The following is a 22,187-nucleotide window of genomic DNA, read 5'->3' as shown; positions in this document are numbered from 1 at the left end:
ATCAACCCTTTGAGGACTAAGGTCATTATTTCCCACTTACATTTAATTTGGCTTTATATTCTTTATTTTGAAAATAAAACATATTTACCACTACACTTCTAAATAAGGGGGAAGTGTAAAAGAAAAAAGTGCATTTTCCATATAGAATAGCAGCACATATGGCAAAAATCACATTACAACAGAGACTAAAAGAAAAAAATTACAGTTAAGTGGAGTGACTAAGAATCCAAGCCACATGTTTTTCTTTTGCCCCAGTTTACATAACTACTGTTCTGGCAATTCATTTTTTTTCCTGAAGACTTTTATTTAACACATCTGGCATTACAGATTGTCCACTCATGGAACAAGTTGAAATACAGATTTTATACAAACAGAAATAAAAGAAAAGACAAAAGAGAACAAAAACAATGGAGAGCAATGATGTGTGATGTGCAAGTAGAGAGATAAAACAGAGCAATCAACGGCAGCCAGCAAAGATATGTTGAAATGACAAGACAATGTAACCGTGGAGACTCAAATAACAAAAGCAAAAATGGTTCATATAGAAATAGTACAAAAATAAGCAATAGTCCAAACAAGGACAGGCGAAGTCCAGTCGTCGTTTAGACCAAAACAGGAATCCTCAAAGCAGAAGCGGGAGATGGGACAGCCACCATTGGTGCCAGGACAGGAACAGAAGACATGGGAACAGATAAAGAGACTGCCACTGCGGGCATGGGGTCAGGAGCGGGAGAAGACTGCTGGAGGGGGGCCGAAGCAGTAACTGCAGACTGGGGGCTGAAGCAAGTGAATGATGCCACGGGAGTCAGATAACCCAAGACAAAAGGAAACAAGCCACAGAACTGGGGGCAAAGGGAGAGCAACTTCTGGAAAAGCGTTAGGCACATTGGGGTTTCAGCCTGGAAAGCTGTAGTCTGGGGAATAAGGTCAGGATTCCCGACGGGATGTCCATTAATGCCCTCGGTCATGTGGCAGTCTCAGGGGACTGATTGGAGAAAAGAAAAAGTCCTGGCGAGTCGGTTCGTGCCGTAATGACTGGGAACAGGTCGGGACCTAAGTGCAGGACCGCACACGGATTACAGAGAAGCAGTTTAATAACAGGGGTAAACTGGAAATTGAGCAAGAGCGACAAGTAGGAAGCAGGAAACTCAAATATAAGAAAAACAAATCATGGGACAAAAGAGGAAATAACTAAAAATACCTGGCATAAAGCCATGGGAAAAAATGAGTAACAAATACAGGAGACACAAAACTGGTGTCAAGAATGAGGGGAACACTGTAGCTAACAAAAAGTAACCAAAATAACAGCAGAAGAACAAAAAACAGATGAACAGAAAAGATTAAAGAGAGCTACAACACAGGGAGCTAAACTTACTAGAACAATCTGAGAACACAAAAAGCACAGACAAGACCAGGACAGGATACAGAGACATGGAAAGAATCAGGAACAGAAGCAGGACAAACTGACAAGAGGTGAAGGAAAGATTCAGAGTAAATACTCAGACAGACAGGTGACAATGAGGAACCGGTGTGGACAATTACACAGGTGAAACCATTTAGACGGGACAAGACAGGTAAACCCAAGGGCAGGAAGTAACAGGAAATACACAACAGAACATGCAAAATTAAACAGGAAATAACAGGAGATGTGAGTCGAGGAATACCCGACTATTTAAAGGTTTTTGTGACAGAAAAAGGTTTGATTTGCAAAACGAATAGGGTCATGTATAGCTATAGATTTCATAGTTGAATGGAAATACATACATTTGTTTTATTGACAGTGATAGATGATTCGATTACAACTAATCATGTAAGTAATGCAGAGAGTTTTGAGTTTATGACATCAGTTTTCTAATCACAAATAAAGATGAGAGTATCATCCCCATACAATAAACAATTTGCGCATTTACACACATTGGGAAGATCATTGATCTACAGAGGAAAGAGAAAAGGATCCAAACTACTGCCTTGTGGAACTCCCATATTATAAGTAAAAAAAGGGCTCCAGCAAAATTACTTTTTTCAATAAATAGTAATAATGCCGACATGGGTACGGTAGGGCAGAGCGTAAACAATAATTTGAAAGTTTCTGAGGAGGTTATTGCTTTTAAGAGGGTTGAGTTATTGGTTAGAAATATTTTTTTCCAGTAATTTTGACGTTATTGAGTGAATGGATATTGGCCTTGTCATGGGAAATAACATTGAAAGCCTATTAGTGCTTGCACACTCTTAACCAAGGACAAGGAGGTGTAGCTCCATGGTCTCTGACAGTTTGCCACAATATGTATCAACTGTAGTTTCATAAGGAATGTGGAAACTACAATCAGTAACCAGAATCAGATTGTAACCAACAGCTTCAGCTGTTGTTTAAGATAAGTCTGTTGGGAGGGCTGTTATGAGGAGAATATTAAAGCTTTGAAATGATCCAGTGAACAGACCTCGTAAGGGCATATGGATTTTGAATGCTTGTGTGACTTGTATATCGGGTCCTCTCTGCTGAAGACTTTGGATTTCTCACCAGATTGAACTTGATAATTAATTTGCCACAACAGCCTGTATTTCAAAATAAGAGTTTAATACTTTCCAGCTGGAGGGATAGATAAGAAGCCTGATACAGAGATTAATCAGGTGATCGAGGACAACAAAACTTGATTGCTTGATTTTATTGATTTGTTTCTCTATATCTTCAGATGTTTTTAAGAGTTTGATGAACATTTTGACAAAAAGCCTGCCAGTGTTTATTTTATACGTAAATATTAAGTTTAAAAAAATCAAAAATACTCTGCTGGAAGGAATACCTGCCATTAACCCTTTTTGAATTAATGACCGGCCTGATCAGCAAAAAGTGATTCAAGAATGATCATGCACAACAATTTAAAAATGTTGTTTCAATAACAGGTTATTATGTATTTTTAAATAGGCATTTATTTTGAATTGGAAGTGAAAAAGAACAATGGAGAGGAATGTTTGAAAAATAATTTCAGACTCCAGATGTCCATTTATGGGTTACGGTCCCATCTCACCATCTCATTTTTTTAAATTAAATGCTGCTAAATGTCTTCTAAAATATAACAGCGCTCTATAAAATGCCTTTAATATTCCTTGTAGGGCTATTAGGTGCCTTAACTGCACAGTTAAGTTATACTGTGGCACATTTTTTATCTATGAGATGCCTACATTTGTATATTTCTAAATTTGCTTACAGAATTCCTTCTCCATAAGTACGTCTATCAGCTGGAGCAGAGTAGCAGTATAACAGAGGTGTCTGGTAGCTTAAGTGAACTGCCTTATGTTGTGAGCAGTCACTGCAGCTTCACCTCACTCAGCCATAATAGCCTCAGGCCTATTGAGACCTATTGCTGAGGTCCGTTCTCTCGCCGAAGTAACAGTTTCTCTCTACCCCCAAGGCCATGAAAAAGCTTTAAAAACCCCACTGAGCTCCGTCGGACAGGTGCATTAAACCCCGGAATGATTACAACATGATTTGAAGCTTTACTAATCAGTTAAATAAATAGTTTTGCATTTTCTTTAAATAGTGCTCAACGTGTTGAATGTTTCACCTGACTCCCTGTGTTTGTATGTTTGTGTGTGTTTGTGTGAGACAGAGAAACTGAGAGGGAGACAGAGAAAACAGTGGAGAAGAACTAAACCTTTTAAACTTTTCTAAATTGGGTAACAGGTTAGGTTCACATCCACAGTGAGAAAACAGAAACTTGGTTGTGCAACAAAACAGAAAAGATTAATGACTTTGATTTTATGAAGCCTGAACACTGCCAGCTCCCCAGGTACTTTCACAAGTATCGGTACATTTTTTTGCTTTGTTGATATGTCCAGAGCCCTGAGGATAAGTGTTGGAAAGTGTGCAAGAAGACGAAGAAACAACCTGTGGAAAGTTAGAAAGTTACATGCCACTGCGTGCGTTCGTGCGTGCGTGCGTGCGTGCGTGCATGCGTGCGTGTGTCTGTGTCTGTGTTTTTATACAAAAAAAGGAAGAACAAACACTGAAAGAATTTACTTTTCCAATGACTAAAGTATGTTGCTATGAAGAATATTTTCTATTTTCAGGTACAAATGTTATATAAAGCTGTTTAAGCAGGAAGAATACATGAAAATATTACCCTAATGATAGCACTCACATATAACTGTTATATACAAATATGACATTTGCTAAAATACAGACATTAAAACATTAAATAAACAAAACAAAGATTGATCCAGCAAGGAAGTTAAACAAATTATATTTAAAAGAAACAGCCTATGATGCGATGTGTAGCTGCCTGCATCGTTGTATGATGTCATCCTGTTAAAGCTCATCCTACTATATCATTTCTACATAACCTTCGATGGCTGTGGCTTTCTATTGTCGCCCTGTTTGTCACCCTACTGTCTTAATTAACTTGAACATTACATAGCCTGGTTCTCTTCAGGGTTACAGTTCTCCTTCCTCTCACTCCCTCTCACTCTGCCTCTCTTCCCTCCCGTATGTTATTTAAAAAAAAGTCACCTTATTATAATAATCATAAAAATAAATGAATAACAGTACATGGTAATGTGCTACACACATGGACCAAAATAGCAGTTTCACTAGTTTCATTTTGACACTGAACACAACTATTTATCTCCAACAACGCTGTTATAAACACGGGTCATTAGCCCGAGTCACTGTCCTCTCGCCTTTTTATACATTTTGTCCACTTGTGTATCACATACCATAGGTCAACATTTCTTCTCTTTCCCCCCCTCTTCTGTATAACAAAGAGATCTTCAAAATGTCCCATAACTGTATGCTCATTGTCATGTCAAATGCTTTCTCTAATAAAAAAAAAAAAAAAAAAAAAAAAAATTGTACTTGGACAGGAACAGTGGTACATTGTGATAAAAGAAAGTGCTCTGTGTGGGTTTTACTTCAGTTTGTGGAGAAGCAAAATGCCCATGGCTGCGATTTCTGCAGCATCTCCCAGACCCCCAGACCCTCAGAGCCTGAGGGGCCCTGTGAGCCAATGGTTTGCATACAGATAAGTTTATCATTTGATAGAAGATTTTTCTCTGCAGTACAAATTTGCATGCTGTCTTAGGTTCAACAGATGGATGGGCACTTGGCTAGATGGGGACTTGACAGGCCAGCTGAACATACAGGATTGGATGATGACTACTGGCAGTGTGTGTGAATGTGGGAGGAGGGTGGGGGAGGGGGAAGACACTGTGCTTACTTTGGTAAGAAGGCAATGCGAGTGGTATTTAATTTAAAGTGATAATCCACAATTTGTAACACCTATAATGGTAAGGGGGTGGATGTGGTGGCAGGTAGTGGTATGCCTCAGTGCTTTGTACCCACTGCAGGCACTGACCATACTTTAATAATAAAGCAAGCCAGTGTAGACTGTGGCTTATTGTGTTTGCTCTACCTTCCCTGCTTATATTTACGCTAGAAAATAACACTGTTACTATTTCTCCTAGGAAAGTAGAACCCTGCTCGTCATGGACATTTAAAAAAATATTTATACAGGACATATCCTTTTTGTTAATTGTCCTATACTTTTTTTATAGTAAGGAGTGTGCGTAGAATATTGTCAAAGATGTGAAAAAGGTTGATGACTAGAGAAATACATCCAATAGGACAAGCCCTATAGGCCCTGAACTGCCATAGAAGCTGCAAAATGGATTGGTCCTCTACTTCAGTAACATGTTGTCGTCAACATGTACAATGGGAATTCACATCACATACCTGGTAAGACACACCCAATGAGTTCTTGTCTGCTCTGACACAGCTGGCCAACCAGAAAGATCTTGCTTTTCAGGGGGATGCCGTAATGAAGCAGTATTTAAAAACATCCTGTTTTCACTCAGTGTGCATAGCTGTTCTGCAACAAGGGACAGCAGATGGATGGATTATTTTTTTTCACACGAAAGCACTACAAAAGTTTCCAAATAGACTATTAATTAAAAAACATGGAGATAAATATGTTGCCTGTTAAATGCCACACATTTGTCTTTGTCCAGCAGAAACACAATGTACAGCTCACTTCTACAAAAGGTTTGGGGATCAAGATTAATAGTTGATGCTCAAATAGGCAGCCGTGCAATTCTTTACTTTTCACTGGTCTTCTTTGTCCTCAGGTCATGAAATTTAAATGTGAGGGATAATGCCAGCTACTAATTACAATAGAAGGGCAAGATTGGATTTGGTCACTTTCTGTAGCATTGCCAATGTAACACTGAAGACCCTGCACAGGACAATCAATACCCTGATCATTAACAATTCTCTCCGAGTGCTTACCTGGAGATGTTCAATTAACAGTGAATGGAAGATAGATTTTGTGGATTCACACTTTGTCAGGATTTCTACCTTCTAATCACTCTTATAACTTGTATAATGGCCATCAGTTATGAATAAGGAAATGTACTAAATTGCCTTTTTTTAAATAACATATTTGATGGCAAAATGAAATTACAGTCTCAAGTCACTAATTTACATAAAAGTACCCAGAGGCACTGGTATAACATATTGGAATGACATATTTCAAATATAATGCAACGCGTTCAGTACAATGAATCCCTGTGTGACCAATCCAAAAAACATGGATATTAAGAATACTCAATTTCAAGTTGATAATTAATTTTGCAAGAATCTATCCAATTCTGAAGGTGGTTAAGTGTCTGGCAAGTAAATGGGGACATGTGGTGTGGATTCCAAGCCAAAGAAAATCTTTATTTGAGTCCATTTATAATCAAAGGGGACTACGCAGATTTCCAGGCTGTAAATTTCAATTCCGTTATGAAAGCTTCCAATGGCTTAATATGCAAATAAAGCTGATAAATGTCCATTATCAAAACATACCTTTTTGGTACTTGTCTCTTCAAGGCTCCCTCGTGGAAAAGCCCACTCTGTTGTGATTGGTCAGTGCCTGACCATGGATCTGGCCAAACACCAAATACACAAGCTTCTTACTTGTGTGTTCAAGGCAGCGAACTGAAAGATGTTACGCATTAGTGACGTAGCAACTGGTAAGGAGCAGTAGTTGTAGAAGTAAATGACCAATCAAATAGTTTAAGACAGTTTAGGCCCTTTAGTTTTGTCGTATTGGATATTAACTTGAGATGCCTGGGTGGAAAATGTGGTCTTAGTGTTTAAGTTTTTCCGTTTGGAGAAACAATAAGCAAAGGAAAATGACAATCTCCTCTATAATAACATAGACAATCAGGGGCTCATACATGCCAGTGCTGCATACAGGCTCAAACTCCAGGATAAAGGAGTCTGACAAGAATGTGATTTTTTTTCCAACAGAGTGCTATGCATGCTGGGCTTCAGCTGCAGTATCTGAGCGCCAAATAACAGTGTCTCCCAGCATGAAGCGTACAGCCCTCTGGCAATATCCTTCTCAAACAGAGCCAAGGTCACTTGGCTAACTACAATATCTCATCTCACAATGCAAAAGGATTACCAGTTTGTTGGGCTTCTGTCTGATGGGAGGCCTCTTTTCTATCAGTCGTCTTCAACAGTCGTCCCATCGATGAGAAGTGTCGACTCTGAGGTTTTGCGCCCTTCATTATTTGATGGAAACCACTGCACTCATTCCCAGAGATTCCAGATGGACACCTAATTAGACCAGGGGAAAAATAGACCAGGTTGCCTTTTTTTTGGCACTTTTCCAGGCATGAATCTTGCAGCTTCATCCTTTATTTCCTTCACCTTTCCACTGTGTGAATTTAAATTCATATCAATTGCAATGGGTAAACAAATTAATATACAGTTGCATGCTGAAATGCTTAAATTTTAATGATCACTCTCCGGGACAATACAATGGTCTCTAGTGAGAGAAATTCAGATGGCAGAGAATTGAACAGATTATTGTGGATGCAAGTAAGCTTTGCTGTCATAGCAGTGCAACACTGATTCAGAGATTTAGAGAAAAAGCTGATAATATCAAAGCAAATGTTTTGTCTCAGTTGGGATTTTAATAATGAAACACTGATATTTGCTAAGTTCATGTCATGTAGTTAATTGTGTTATGGACATGTTGCTGTTTTGTGATTATGCTCCCATGGGCAATGAGGATTAGATGGTGTTTGATAGAGAGTAGACTGTTACAGCTCTGAACGCTGTCTCTACCAATTCTACGGTAGCTCCACATGCCGCGAAAGGGGAATTTCAGCAGATTATCAATTCACTGCTGCCAGGAGAAAAAAACGGCTGGGTGTCGGCTGGGTTCATGGGAACGTGCAACGCTTGCCACATCTCTAACTCCAAATTGATCTGCTATTTGTGTATATTATGAGAGAGAGTGAAGATTACAGAGAACTTGGCAGAAAGTGATAATAAAATTAAACAAGCTTGGGAGAAGTTTGGAGCCCATTGCTCAGTGTGTACGGGCAGCGTTATTTATTACATCTCACAATACAATAGTGTTGGCAAATAACATTCTGATGAATTTGCTATTATGGAGTCACTGAAATGGAAAGGGTGTATTCCTTTGGGAGCATAAATGTGCTCAGTCACCAGTGTATTATGTGAAGTGAGATTGAATTGGCATGTACGGGCAGTAGTGGAAAATGAATGTAGTGTTGAACATTGAAAGGGTATATCCTCTAATGGGAGCATGAAGGAGCTCAATAAATGTCATGACATCTGTCCAGTACATGTTTGGCCTCAGGTAGGTGTCAAAGGAAAACACACAAGGATCCACTTACATTACTATGATAATTTATGAGAAACCACCAGGAGACACTTTAGGTACCACTGCCTTAGGTTTGTTAAGGTGGATTTTTTAAAAAAATGCTTTTTCAAAACTTCATCCATCACTGTTTAGGCACTTAAAACCCTTTGGTATGAACATCATAAATATGTTGGAGGTGTTCTCTTTTACAATTTTTTTCACAGTGGCAGTGAAGGAGTGTGGGGTTCAGGGGTTATCACTGGAATGTGGCATCTGGGATTGTTGTTCAGTGTGAGAGGCTGGTGTGTGTTTAGACATGTTAAGTCAGCTAGTCTGTTGGTGCCTTTTTGGTACTTTGTGATCACATAGACACCGAGAAGATGCAGAATTCCTCTTTCCAATTCCTCGACTTCGCTTTAGCAGCTTTGCACTCCACCTTCAAGCAACCCTGTACATGGGTACAGTCAGCGTCATTTGACCTACTTCTTTTGAAGCACACCAAGGCCCCTAGAGTGCCAGAGCAAAATAAAACCACACCATCAGATGTTTGGGTGCTGTGTGCATGGGGAACGAAAAAAAGCAAGGATGTCATGTATGAGATATGTTTATGTGTTACCATGCATAGAAGATCAGTGTAGATATGTTGGGATCATCCAAATTCTGAATGCCAGACACACACACATTCACACAGATCTCCCCCGTATCTCCTCCCAAATACCGGAGGATCAAAACAACTTTATGTTGGTTCTGAGACCAGATGCCCCTCACAATCCTCCAGCCCCTTTGCTCCCGTCTGATTTATCCTAACAGAAAGTAGAAAAAAAAGAAATCCTTGGTGGTTGCCTTTGTCCTTTTTTTCCCTTTCAGACTTTCTGAAAAGCGAATTTCTAGCTGGAGTGCAGCGGTACTGCTGAGGTACTAACAGGCTCTTTTGCCAGATTTCTAACAACTTCAAAGAGTGTTTGACATGTACACTTGGGAAGAACGCACTGGGAGAGAGTGTGTTTCACTCTGAGACCTGAGGATGAGCTCTTAAAAGCACCATGTGTATGTGCACTATTAACATTCAAAGGAGGTAGCACTTTACTGACTCTTACACAGCTCCTTTGAATTAAATATGTGTCATCTCTGTCACAATAGCTCCAGTAATATACGTAGGTTACACTGCAGTGACTGGCTGTTGAGTGCAGAGGCAAAGGTTGCAGGCATATAATAGCCTACATATCAATTAAGCAACCGCTTCTGACATTTCAGGTGACATTTGACGTACCACAGGCACCCTTTTGTACCGACTGGCATTTTTGCATCAGTCTGATTAAATTTGAGGAGCACAGAATGAGCAGCCTCTCATTTGTTCCTGCCTCTGACTGTTGTTTTTAAGTGGGAAATACCAGTATTTAATTTAGCCTTTCTTCCACCAAACATGACGCTCAGTAGAAAGAGCTTTTCATCCTGCCGGTGCAATTGAAAGCTTTTTCATTTCACTGCTCTGTGGTTTTTCCTTCTTGTCTTTTTATCTTCATAGTCGTCACAACGACTCATGACAACACTCAATTTTCCACAATGGTCCAGAGGGCTTTAAAATGTATGAAGGTATGAATGACTAATGAACTCACTAAACACGACAATTTCGCTCCAGTTAAATATCATTTATGGTTTCCTTCAATTTCAATTTTGTTCATGCTGCTGTGAGAAGAGGAGCGTGCCGTAAGATGCAGTGAGAGAGAGACAGATCAACTATTATACTGAATTTTTCATTTCACAACATGCCTGAAGAAATGGCTGTACATCGCTGGAAGACAGAAAGGCAGTAGACATATACTGGGTGTTTTGCAAGGTATTCAAAACAGGTTATTATTTATGATTTCTTTACTTTTGGGTTAGAAAGAACCTCACATTACTTTATTCGACATGTTTTTCTAAAGCAAACTGGAGAACTTGCATCTCAAAAGCTGTTCAAAGCATTTTAACTAATCTATCATTTAGTCACTGATGAATCAGGTGCCTGAACTCAACCCACATCTACTGCTTCTTGTTATATTCAGCTAATTTTAAACAGTCAGCATCACATATATTTTTCTTCTTTTTCTTCAGGAGAACCTTGAGAATCTAGTACATTTGAGGTGTTTTCATGTATAACAAACATTACAAATTCAAGTGTCCATCCATCTCTATACCCGCTGATCCAAGACAGACTGAAGACAAATCTGAACAGTCAACATGTTAATGTGAAGCCATACTGTTTAAGCTATAATATATGTTACATCCTGCTTATCAACTCCAATCAACTACATGTTCACATCACAAACAAATGTCTCATTGTGGTCATTTTGGTCTCCAGACCTGCTTAAATTAAACAAACAAAAGGAGTACACATACCCATATTAGTTATTAAACCTGGTTGTTAAGCTGCAGCTATGAAAGGCCCATGGATAGATGGGGACACATTTAAAATGCACTGCAGTTTGTTTTCTTATTCTCTTGGAAATCCAGTGTTCTTGTTTGTGTGGGTGTGTGTGGTTTAAAGCTCTGCAACAGAAAAAAAAAAGTTATGTTAGTATGTAAAATGGAATAATTCAATAATTCAAATTTACAGGATATGCATACACCAATGCAGGGAATGAAGGGAGTGAACAAATGAGGGAAGCAGCGTCCTAAACAAGGCAAATGACCACATCTATTCTGGGTGCCGATTCTCCGATCCTCCACTAATTGAGCCAAGTGAGAGATGATCAATGAGTGGATTCATTCAGTCTAATTCAACCAGACCAAAGGATTCAGGTGAGTAAACACCTTAAGTATGCAGATATATAAGATTGAACGTGTTTGGTGTTGGCAACGTTAAAACTCACTGAAAATGATTTTAAAACGTCATCATGATTTTTACGTTAACTAAACCCTGCAAAAAAACTGAAATCCTGAACATGACTCTGACATGGCTCTGTTCTCAACCGGCTTTATGAATGTGGCCCTGGTATCTAAACACTTTTCACTTATCATTCACTCGTCATTACCGTAAACGTTGAGCACCTCTTCCTTGTTTATCATTTATTCCCTTCAAACACAATCATAACAAAAAACAATCTTTCAGCAAAGTATTTTAAGGTGGGTTTAGTTTAGGTACTAGCAGATAATAGCCGACAGTCTTTTAAATAAATCATTGTTGAATGTTTCTGTACAGTATTTCCACTGCAGCATTCCATCATAGCATTTTTGGGGCACTGCAGACTTTTGCAAATGTTTTACATAACATTGTATTCTAATACAAATTCATCCTATTTCCCATACCACAATTATAATAACTACAACATTTAAGACACATATACATTATAAAGTGTGTTCTAGTGAACCTTTGATGCAGATTATTGACAAAATATAAACAATAGTGCAATGGTGGTCAATAATTTACCGATTTCTTCAGCAATCAGCAATACATCTTTGCAACTGGAGGTCTTTCCAGGAACCGAACTCACTGAGATGTACTCACCTTACCTCACGTACCTTCTCTTGATGTTGAGGTTTGAGTTGGAAGATAATCATGCTGTCCTAATAGCATAACTGAAGGGATTTGAATACCTGAGGGCCTCTGCTCAAGTGTCTGGACCAGCATGATCACCTTCGGTCAAACAAGATCAGAAGAAATGGCAGGGAAGGATACATACCTGTGATGGAAACCTTTTCATTAGACAAGACAAAGTTTCACAACATATGTATTTAATGTATGAAACTTTTTGCAGCACATACCACAACAATGCTTTCTCCAGAGCAGATGTGGCTAAAATAGATCTACTCGAGTGCTTTAATCTCCTAGAGCTGCTAGTTAGGAGCTGCTTTCCTGCTCCATGTGAAATTTCACACTTTGACAACTCACCTTGGAAACATTCTCTTGTAAACAAGACTCCACTGCTCCAGTAATTAGACAGGGCTTTTCAGGGGATTCAAGACACTCTTTAGATATTTTCATCACAGCTATGCCCATTAGAGGCAATTGGATTATTTCTACTCGGTTTATCTCTTAATGTCCCACATCTGTAGTTGGTGGAGAGTCGATGGGATGAAGGAGCAGCAGGGAGATGGCACTGAGGGTTTATGGGAATATTCCTGCATCAGGATCTGATCTCTCCCTGTTATTCCTGGGGGAAGAGGACCAGGACTGAACTCCCCATGTGAAGCTATAGGCCCTAGACAGAAAAGCGATGGCTTAATCCTCCCTCCATTATACATGGCGATGGAGAGCAGACGCCATGCTTTAATGTGACTATTTGATCGCTTTGACATAACGCAAATGCTGGCAGACATCATCACCCTCTGATTTAACCAGGGAGTTTAATTTCTATATTGGAGACACGAGGCAGGAGATCAATAGAGAGCATAATGTAAGAGAGCACAATTCAAGCCATTGATTTGTCTCAGCATTACATTGATCTGACAGTCTAAAAATAGATTTCACTTTAGCATATCCAAGCTAAAATCTGCCCCTGCCCCATTTTACACTGAGACTCAATGTTGAGCTACAAGTAGGATTTTTGCATCTTTCACTTCCAGGTTTGTCTCCACGACTTTTAAAAGCAATTCCCTCTCACCACGTAATCTTGTCACGCTACTTGAGCTTCTTTTTATTGGAGAGAAAACTGTGAAGTGAGACCTTGGCCTGCAAATAAATTGCCTCAGCCCCCTTCCCTCTCTTCCTTCAGCTAAAATGAATTTACATGCTCGCCGATCTTAACACTCATCTTTCTATTTTTATGTCTATTTGAATCCTATACTGTTTACTGAACCTTTGTTTCTCATTAGTCGAGTGCTCCTCCATAGTCTCAATGCTGCTGATTAATTATGCATTTAGACACAAGTACAAAAGCAGCCGCAGTAACATCACAATAATGAATTAAAGATCTGCGTTTGCGAGATTGATTATTTTTAATGATCCTGGCTTTGTGTTTGAAGCAAGTGGTAGGAATTTCATTCTAAAGGAAAATGATTTGACAGTATGACAGCATCTCTTCCAAGGGAAAGGCTTGTTGTAAGATCCGGACCTTTTTTTCACACGTATGACATAAACAGTATACCCTTCTTATTCAATCCATTTCATTAGTTGGCTTGATGCCACTGACTCATATAATAAAGGTCCAGATCCATGCACATCACAGTGACCTTTTCACAGAGTGTGCCTTGTGACTAATTCAATACTGCATCATTCCTCTGTGCTGATCTGCCCCATTTGTAATAGTGAAATTAAAGGAGACTGCAAGGTTGGACATCCTAGAAAAAGGGAAAGAACTGCGAGGAAAAGGCTACATCATCTTTTGCTTTCCACCTTGGCAGACCTTGAAGTACCATCCTTCAGTGAGTGGCAGCAAGAAAATAGTCTTTGGTTTGGCGTGACAGCCTCAAAGAGAGACGAAAGTGGGTGGTGTTCCTTCTCACGGCTCTTTTGTGCGGCGATGTAAAGCCTCGGGAGTCCTTGCGATGCATTTCAAGGATGACAATCTGAGCTCAGGACAGACTGTTCATTCAGAGGTAAAATGACATCTGTATTTACTGAGCTCTATTTACAAACATGCCAATATCCTTCACATATCCTCCTTTTACGAGTAACACATCGACAAAAATAACAGTAAAACGCTTGCATTCAAACCATGTAGTGTTAAAATGCACTGAGGTGTGCAAAGTAGTCATTTTAAACATGCTACTATATGTTTATCCATCAGTATTGAGATTTTGGAAAAATTATACAATATCAAAATCTTGGCTTTGCTTCAAAATCAAGTGAGCTTTCTGTTTATTGTCTGGCATTTGAAGTATGAACTCTCCTAGGATACCTTACTTTGACTGATTTTTAAGGTGGTATCATGTGTATCCTTACTGAATGAAGGCATGCCACAATGCATTGCGACAGCGCTTTTGTGAAACTTTTTTAATCCAATATAACGGAGCAAAGACACCAACTTTTTACATTTTTTTGTCATAAATGGTTAGAAAATAATGTTTATTTAGCATGTTTAATATATGGTCATCCTCCCATTTTCAGTACATCAGGTGTATCCATAGTTTGAGTCACTGCAGGCCAAATGGCTATGCTAAATGCTAAAGTGGAGATTGAATCATATCATTGTAATCACTTATCTGTGAGTCACTTCATTGGTATTCACATTGAGACTCTTTACTGGGGAGTAGAACTCTGCCATGTGTGTTTCAAAATGAATGAAAATGAATGAGATGTTTTAAATGATAATTGTGGTTTTATGTCCCTTTTTGAATGACTTGTATCTTGCTAATGTCTTTGAAATGAACATGAAATAACAAGTACACAGGGAATATTTTGTTGGTTAGAATTATTGTCACAAACCCATATTACTCATTGATCTTTACACACAATACCCTACTTGTTATTTACATATTTTATCTTATAATATATATATTATATATGTTATATAATATTCATATACTGTGTATACGTGAAGAGACCATTGAAAAATATCTGGTTTTACTATTTATGGGTGTGTTTTATTTGTATTTTTGTTCTTTTATTCTTTAAACTACTGAAAACATTTTTATTTAAAGCATGTATTTGCAGGAAATGACAATTGTTCAAAATAACAAAAGATGCAGTGTTTTCAGACCTCTAATGTTTTATCTTCTGAAGAGTTCAGAAATCAATACTCAGTAGAATAACCCTGATTTTCAGTCACAGCTTTCATGCGTCTTGGCTTTCACATCGCTGTGCCTCACCGAAGCACCCACAGATCAGCACCAGTCCTCCACCGCATAAAGATGCTCGACACTGCGGCTTCAAGGGCTCTCCAGGTCTCAGTCTAACCATTAGATGACCAGGTGTTGGGTGAAAGCTGAAAATTGTACTCATCAGAGATGATTCTTCAGGGGGCTGAAGCAAGGCTGGAATTTGACTTGAAGGACGCATGAATTAAGCCAAGTATACATGGTTATCCTGGAAGTAAACACGATCCTTCTGCACTGACAATGTTCCACATCTCCGAGGATTGTTTTTTGCCAGCAGGACAATCCTTCATACCACACAGCCAGGTCAATCAAGGTCTGGATGGAGGACCACCAGGTCAAGGCCCTGCCAATCTCCAGACCTGAACCACATTGTAAACCTCTGGAAAGTGATCAAGAGAAAGACAGAAGGTCACAAGTCATTAAGTCACCCTGCAGCAATGTGAGAGCCTGGTGGAAAGCCAAGACGCATTAAAGCTGTGACTGCAAATCAGGCTTACATCACCAAATATTGATTTTTCGTCCTACGTTAAAACATTAGCATTGTGTTTTAAAAAGAATATGAACTTTTTCTGTGCGAAGCCTGAAAATACTGCATTGTATTTTGTGTCTTTATCACAGGAGTACACCGTTGTTTCCCTAACTTCATAGTTTTATATAGTAGGGACTATGTTTTGATGCATTTAGTGCATTTTAATTTCATGCATATACTTTACATTCTGATAGAGACAATACATAGAAATGAAGTAGAGAAACATACCTAGATTATGCATTGCCATTTCCTTGAATGTAAACATTATAATAGAAGTAAGCCAACCTATGGATGTATTTCCTCACATGGCAGACTCTCCCCATACTCCAAATACACATCATGTACATCAAACACATCATGTATTTATATATACATGTATGAATAGATTCATCCTATTGCATTGCAACATTCTGAAAATGATTTAAAATTGAGTATACAAGTGCGGTACTCTCTGGTGTGTTTCACCAAAAGCAGCATGAACAGAATCCAACACTGTCACGTCATCTTAACTCGTAATAAATACAATCGTCATTGGTTCACCAGTCAGCTGATTGTATTATTACACTCTCAGGAGTAATAAAGTCATTTGCATCATCCTGGTTTACACAGCCATGAAGAGGGACATCCATTTTTTCTCTTTCGAAGCTGCAGTGGTGAATCGCCTCAGCGCTTCCCATCAGTTCCAGTCCCATCCTCGGGCGCCACAGCTGTCCTGTCTCCATTCCCACTTTGTCAAAACACTAATTCAGCAGCCAGAGTTGACATTTTGCTGTTGCGATCCATCTTCTCCTACCTAATGAAATCTCATTAGCTAACCAAACATTGGATAAACAATGTGAAAGTTAATCCAGTGCAATCCGCAGTGTAACTTTGCTTCTGCTTTCTATTCACTATTGAAATGAGTATTTCACGGATGCACGGCGCTGAGGTGCATCACTTTGTGTTTCAGCTGCACACTGATGCAGTGTCAGCGCTGGGATGAATGTATGCCTGGAGGCACAGGTGAACCAGACAACAAGAACTGTCAGCGTATCCAATCCAATTTGATATATAGTGTTTGTGTGTGTGAATAAAGTATATAATTCATGGTGCATATTAAGATGGCAGCTACCACCTCCTGTTGGTTTCCCTTGTGTGGAAATAAATGAGATTCACAGTCGATCCATTTGTCTCTTCCCTTTCTGTGCATAAATTCTGTGTATCTACATTGTAAAGGAAATGTATCCGGTTTGAAATCATAATTAATGAAGTGAGCCCTTGGCTTATCCTTTTGAAAACGTCTAAAGATTGCAGAAACTAATCATTTTGCTGTATCTTTATTAATTATGGGCAATGTGTCCTTGGGCTGTGACAGCAGAAAAAAAAATACAATTTGCTGCACCAGAGGACAAAATCATCCTTTGGTGCTGTGATACAAATCCTGTTTGTGGATTCAACTTATGTCTTTCGTTTTTACAGAGAAGAAACTCACATTTGAGTTGGGAGGCGAGAACGATCTGAGATTCAATTTAGAGACAAGATGGAAAAGCCAACACAGATGTCAGGAGTGAAAAATAGTTTGAATCGACAAGCGAGAGAAGTTTGCAATGTTGGGCTGAGATGATCCCAGTAGATGGTTTTCTGTCCTTTGAACTGCGTTACAGTTAACATACAGACACCCCCCCCCACCAGACACACACACACACACACATCCTGCGTCTCAAGATTGTTTACTGGGTGTTTTTCTGTGTGTGTATGCCTGAAATCTTCTAACACAATCTGTTTCAGGGACCAAGAGGACTGATTAATATGTACAGTGTGCAAAAGTCATCATCCAAATATCCTGATGACAGAAACCAACTGCAGTGCTGTGAGGCAATTCAGACTCTTAACCTGTATAGGCAGTTTTATATGACCGACACTGCATATGTAATTCATGTCTAGAATTACTGCCTGGATTTCACTGATACTGCAGCATAATCTGTACTACGCCAGCAGGAAATGAAAAGTGACCTTTTTCATTTGAGCGAAAACCAAACAAGACCGATGAGATTTCCATAAACGAAACAAACATTCCTCCGCGTGCATTTTCCCCCATGGAATTTCCCGTGGAGGTTTGTTTATCTTTAATCTCCTTTGTTATCCATCTTTTCTTTTTTATCTGGTCAGAAGTGCGAAGTGTTTACCAGACTTAATAACTCATCCCTTCACCTGTGAATACTGCGGAGTGGCGGGCAGCATCAGCCACCTACTGCAAGTAATACATAAAGATGAAGTTAAGCTCTGTGCCTTTTGAAGACAAAACCAATTACCTGAGCAATTTTCAAGTCAGACAATGGACACAGGTCATTTCATATCATTTCACGCCCATGCTTCTGGATATATACTATATAACATTGTGCATGTGGGTACTGTTCGCCACTTTGGTTGAGAGCATCAATTAAATGCCACAGGCGATGATGGAGAAAAAGGAAGAGACACGGAAAAGACATTTAAAGTGAAATTAATACAGCACATAAAGACAGGGTTGAGTTATGGTCACCCCACGCCACATGTAGGCCTACTAATCCTTTTGCACTGGTTTGGGATGCAGATTTGACACATTCTGCTTGAAAAAAATGACATGTTATTTATGTAACAGTTTGCACTTCAGCAGCGTGAGTCATTACAAGGTGCGCTTCTCTCTTTTATGCATATGCATTTAAGGGAGGATATAATAAGTGTGGTTAATTACATATTCTGTTTGAGTGTCACGCACTTAGCGGGAGTCAATTCTGTGTGAAATGTCTCTGCCTCTGAAGAGCAGGCGCAAATTAGCAATGGTGTATTAATGTCTATAGTTTGTCTTACACTGTCCCTGCTGCTGAATACACTGGCACGGCACAGAAACAGATTTTCCAGAAACCATTTTCTTCATATCTAACAAAGATATTCAACTTCACTAAACGGGAGTCCACCGGTTGCAGTGGCTTGTGAACCTTTTTATGTTGTGCTATTCCATCTTTTTTTATTTCCTCAGTAGTTCTTCTGGTGAATCCTGTTACATTGATTTCACCAGTAATAGAAATGTGGTTTGGTTTTAAACAGATGAACATGAATTGTGTCTCTATAAAATATTTTGATATTTTTCTTACTTCATCGATTAGTATTGGGATATCTCTGAATTTAGATTTTATTCTATTTTATGACCTTGTTGTATATCAAATTGGATTGGATATGCTGACAGCTGAGACTTTTAAACTCTCATTCACAAGCTAAATGCACTTAGTAGACGTTCACATTCGCTGGTTCCAAAATTAGCTGCTACCACGGTAAATCAGACGTTCATGTCACTTTAAGTGCAAACGCACAATGACACTCTCATCGGGCTGCAATCTGCGCTGCATGTTTCATATACGTACATCTGGCCCTCTATGTGCTGAGCAGTGTTTTGAGAACAGACAGCTAGATTCCTATTTTATTAAGATACATTAACTCCTTTATCGATATGTCTCTTAAATAAAGAAGCTGCTACATTTAATGATACGTTTAGCTTTGCCTACTGCAAGTTATTCATGTCTATAGCGAATTCTGATGAACAGCGATGGACCGAGCTGCCAGCTGACAGTTACATTAACCAAAGATAGAACCATTAACACGTAAGAATTCCCACAAATCATACATTACAAAACACTTTACATTAAGCTTATTCTAATTTAAACCAGCTAGCAAATTAACACTATTGTGTTGTGGTTTGGGCTTGCTTTTTGTTATGCTAAGTGAGCTTTGTATAGCTAGAGAATTTGGAAAAGGGTTACCTAACTGTATCTTTATATTCATTTTAGTGTTGTAACCTGAATATGGAGCATGTCAGTGTTGTAACAATTCCTTAATAATAATAAGTCCCATTCTACAGCTTACATCAGCAAGTGTTGTTGTTATCTGGATGTGACCTGCATTGTGATTGGATGTCGGTAGTTGGGCCTTTAATTAAGCCCATCCTTTTGCCTACTACCTTAGACAATCTTCATCTAAAATAACTACTTACTGTCACTATCTACTTTCCAGGTGCAGGCAACCCTCCATTCATTCCTAGATGACTTAATGTCTCTTTCATGCTGCATGACTGAAGGGAGTAACTTGAGATCTATAGCAGCCATCCCATATAAACACACACGCCTTGAGAATTAATATATATTCAGTATCTGTTAATGATTCATGATTCAAAGTCCGCCGCACCGTCCTGATAGCCAAGGTCGACACTCTATCCTGTCAAATTGAGGGCGAAATTCATTTCAGGTGATTATGTTCTTTCATTCCTTCAATTTCTACTGAAGGTTCATGACCACAGGTGAGGGTTGGAACGTAGCTCGACTGGCAAAAATGAGAGCTTCGTTTTCAGGCTCAGCTCTCTGCACCACAACATTTGGTCCACTGCCAGTGTCACTGCAGACGCCATGCCTATATTACAAAGTATATTATTGGACTTTATCCTTCACTGTCTTAAATGATAGAGTCATAATGTAGTTGGCCCCATTCTGGCATCGCAAGTGAGGGGATCATAAATCGTCTGTAAGGTGGGACCTGGCTGGTGTACAGTATAAAACAGCAGAATTTCACAGAACGACTGAAGATGCAATTTCCTCTGTTTTGGAGCTTGATTAAAAAACAAAGCTGTTTATAAATATTTAGTAGCAACCAGAAAACGAGCCGATATTTATGGAAGAAATACACTTAATGCGATTTCCCTTATTTATATACTGTAATATAGGGAGGATCTTTGCACCTGGCTTCCTCAAAGAAAAAAACATCAGTCCTGAGCTGCTCCAAAGGCCCCATAACATGCTGACGTCAATATGTAACACCTTGGAATTACACTTGTTCAACACACTCACCTAGTACAACGTTAGTGTAATATCTGGTGCTCACAAGTTAGTTATAGAGGATATTACGTTTTGGGTGCTTTTTGGCTTCCTATAGGAAATTTAATCCCCAGTGCACTTTGTCTTGTATTCCAGCATGCAATGAGTTAACAGCGGGAACATTTACCTTATCCTCTTTTTTGGTTTCGCTTGATGATACTATCGGGTATATTTCGCATTTTCATGAGATCTCTGCTGCCGTTCTGGAAGCTGAAGCACAATTAACTCTTGGACTGTAGCTCCCCTGTAGAACATTATTATTATTATTATTGTTTGAAAGCGGAAATGCACTCTGTAACTCCTCCACACAAATTACTATCTCTCCCTGGCAAGTCAGAACAGGCCAAGCTTTTTGGGAGGGGGCCTTTTTAGGAGAGTATGCTGATTATTAGTCGGTGTGTTTTCGCTCCATGTGAGTGATGGGCATTTCGGCTCTTTTTAGAGAGTTGGTTCTTTTGGCTCGGCTAAAAAGAGCCGGCTCTTTCGGCTCCCAAGTGGCTCCTCAGATTTTTTTGCGCTTCACTTTGTTGAGGTCCATCATTCACACTCTGGTGTTGTAGTCTTGGAGTCACAGTGGCGCACGTGACTCAATTCAGATCAGTGCCCACGGGTAACTGGCTACAACAGTTGACATTTGACTGCTTAAAAAACAGCTTGATTACTTGTTGTGAAACTAGACTGGCTATAGCAGAGAGGCTCCTGACATGTCAGGGTGAGCGGAATGAAAAATGAAGATACTTTATTAAAGTGGAATGTCATCCCTTAAAAGATATCAGATATATGTTTTGAAACTGGTAATTCTAAGAGTGCAGTTATAAATAATAGATGACAGTTATGCAGGTCTGTTTTTATCTTCCGTGGGTCAGAGTTATAACTTCTTCCGTTGATAATACAATGATTAAAATGTTCTTAAGGCTTGACTGCGGGCTTTCCTCATAGCCACATAGCACATTTATATCTGCTGATTTACAATGTCCATGAAATGTTTGTTGTTGTATTTGGCTGCTTGAAAGAGCAAAGGGGTTCCTGCAAGTTTTTATTTCCAGCGGAAATTCCTGATTCATCCCAAATGTGTTTTTCAGTAAGTAATTCTCCTGTCTGTGTCACGGCTGCTCTTACAGTTTATCCAGATGGCATTTTCACATGTGGGTGTCAGACTTATAAAACTTCTTTCAAATGGAAGAGAAAGAGCCACAGACATAATGGAATACTTACAATTCCACTGCCATTACAGTTGTTAGAACTACTTTGAGGGCCATTAAGAGAGGCAATTCCTCTTCTTTTTAGTACGGTACTGAAATGAGTAACAATTAATTGAGGCTTAGGATGATGTAGGCCTACATATTTTCAGTCAAGTGTCTAAATGTATCTATGTAGACCATGTAA

General features: G+C 39.1%; 1 protein-coding gene across 1 annotated transcript in view; it reads left to right on the top strand.

Annotated features, from left to right (window-relative positions):
- Positions 1-22,187, top strand: part of LOC143005726 (CMP-N-acetylneuraminate-beta-galactosamide-alpha-2,3-sialyltransferase 2-like) — a 50,839-nt gene that overhangs the window by 12,344 nt on the left and 16,308 nt on the right. The window lies entirely within an intron of this gene.

This window comes from Genypterus blacodes, unplaced genomic scaffold, assembly GCF_046128005.1.
Source record: "Genypterus blacodes isolate CSIRO-AG114 ecotype Tasmania unplaced genomic scaffold, CSIRO-AGI_Gbla_v1 ptg000072l_1, whole genome shotgun sequence".
NCBI lineage: Eukaryota > Metazoa > Chordata > Actinopteri > Ophidiiformes > Ophidiidae > Genypterus > Genypterus blacodes.
This window is presented reverse-complemented; position numbering and strand designations above follow the sequence as displayed.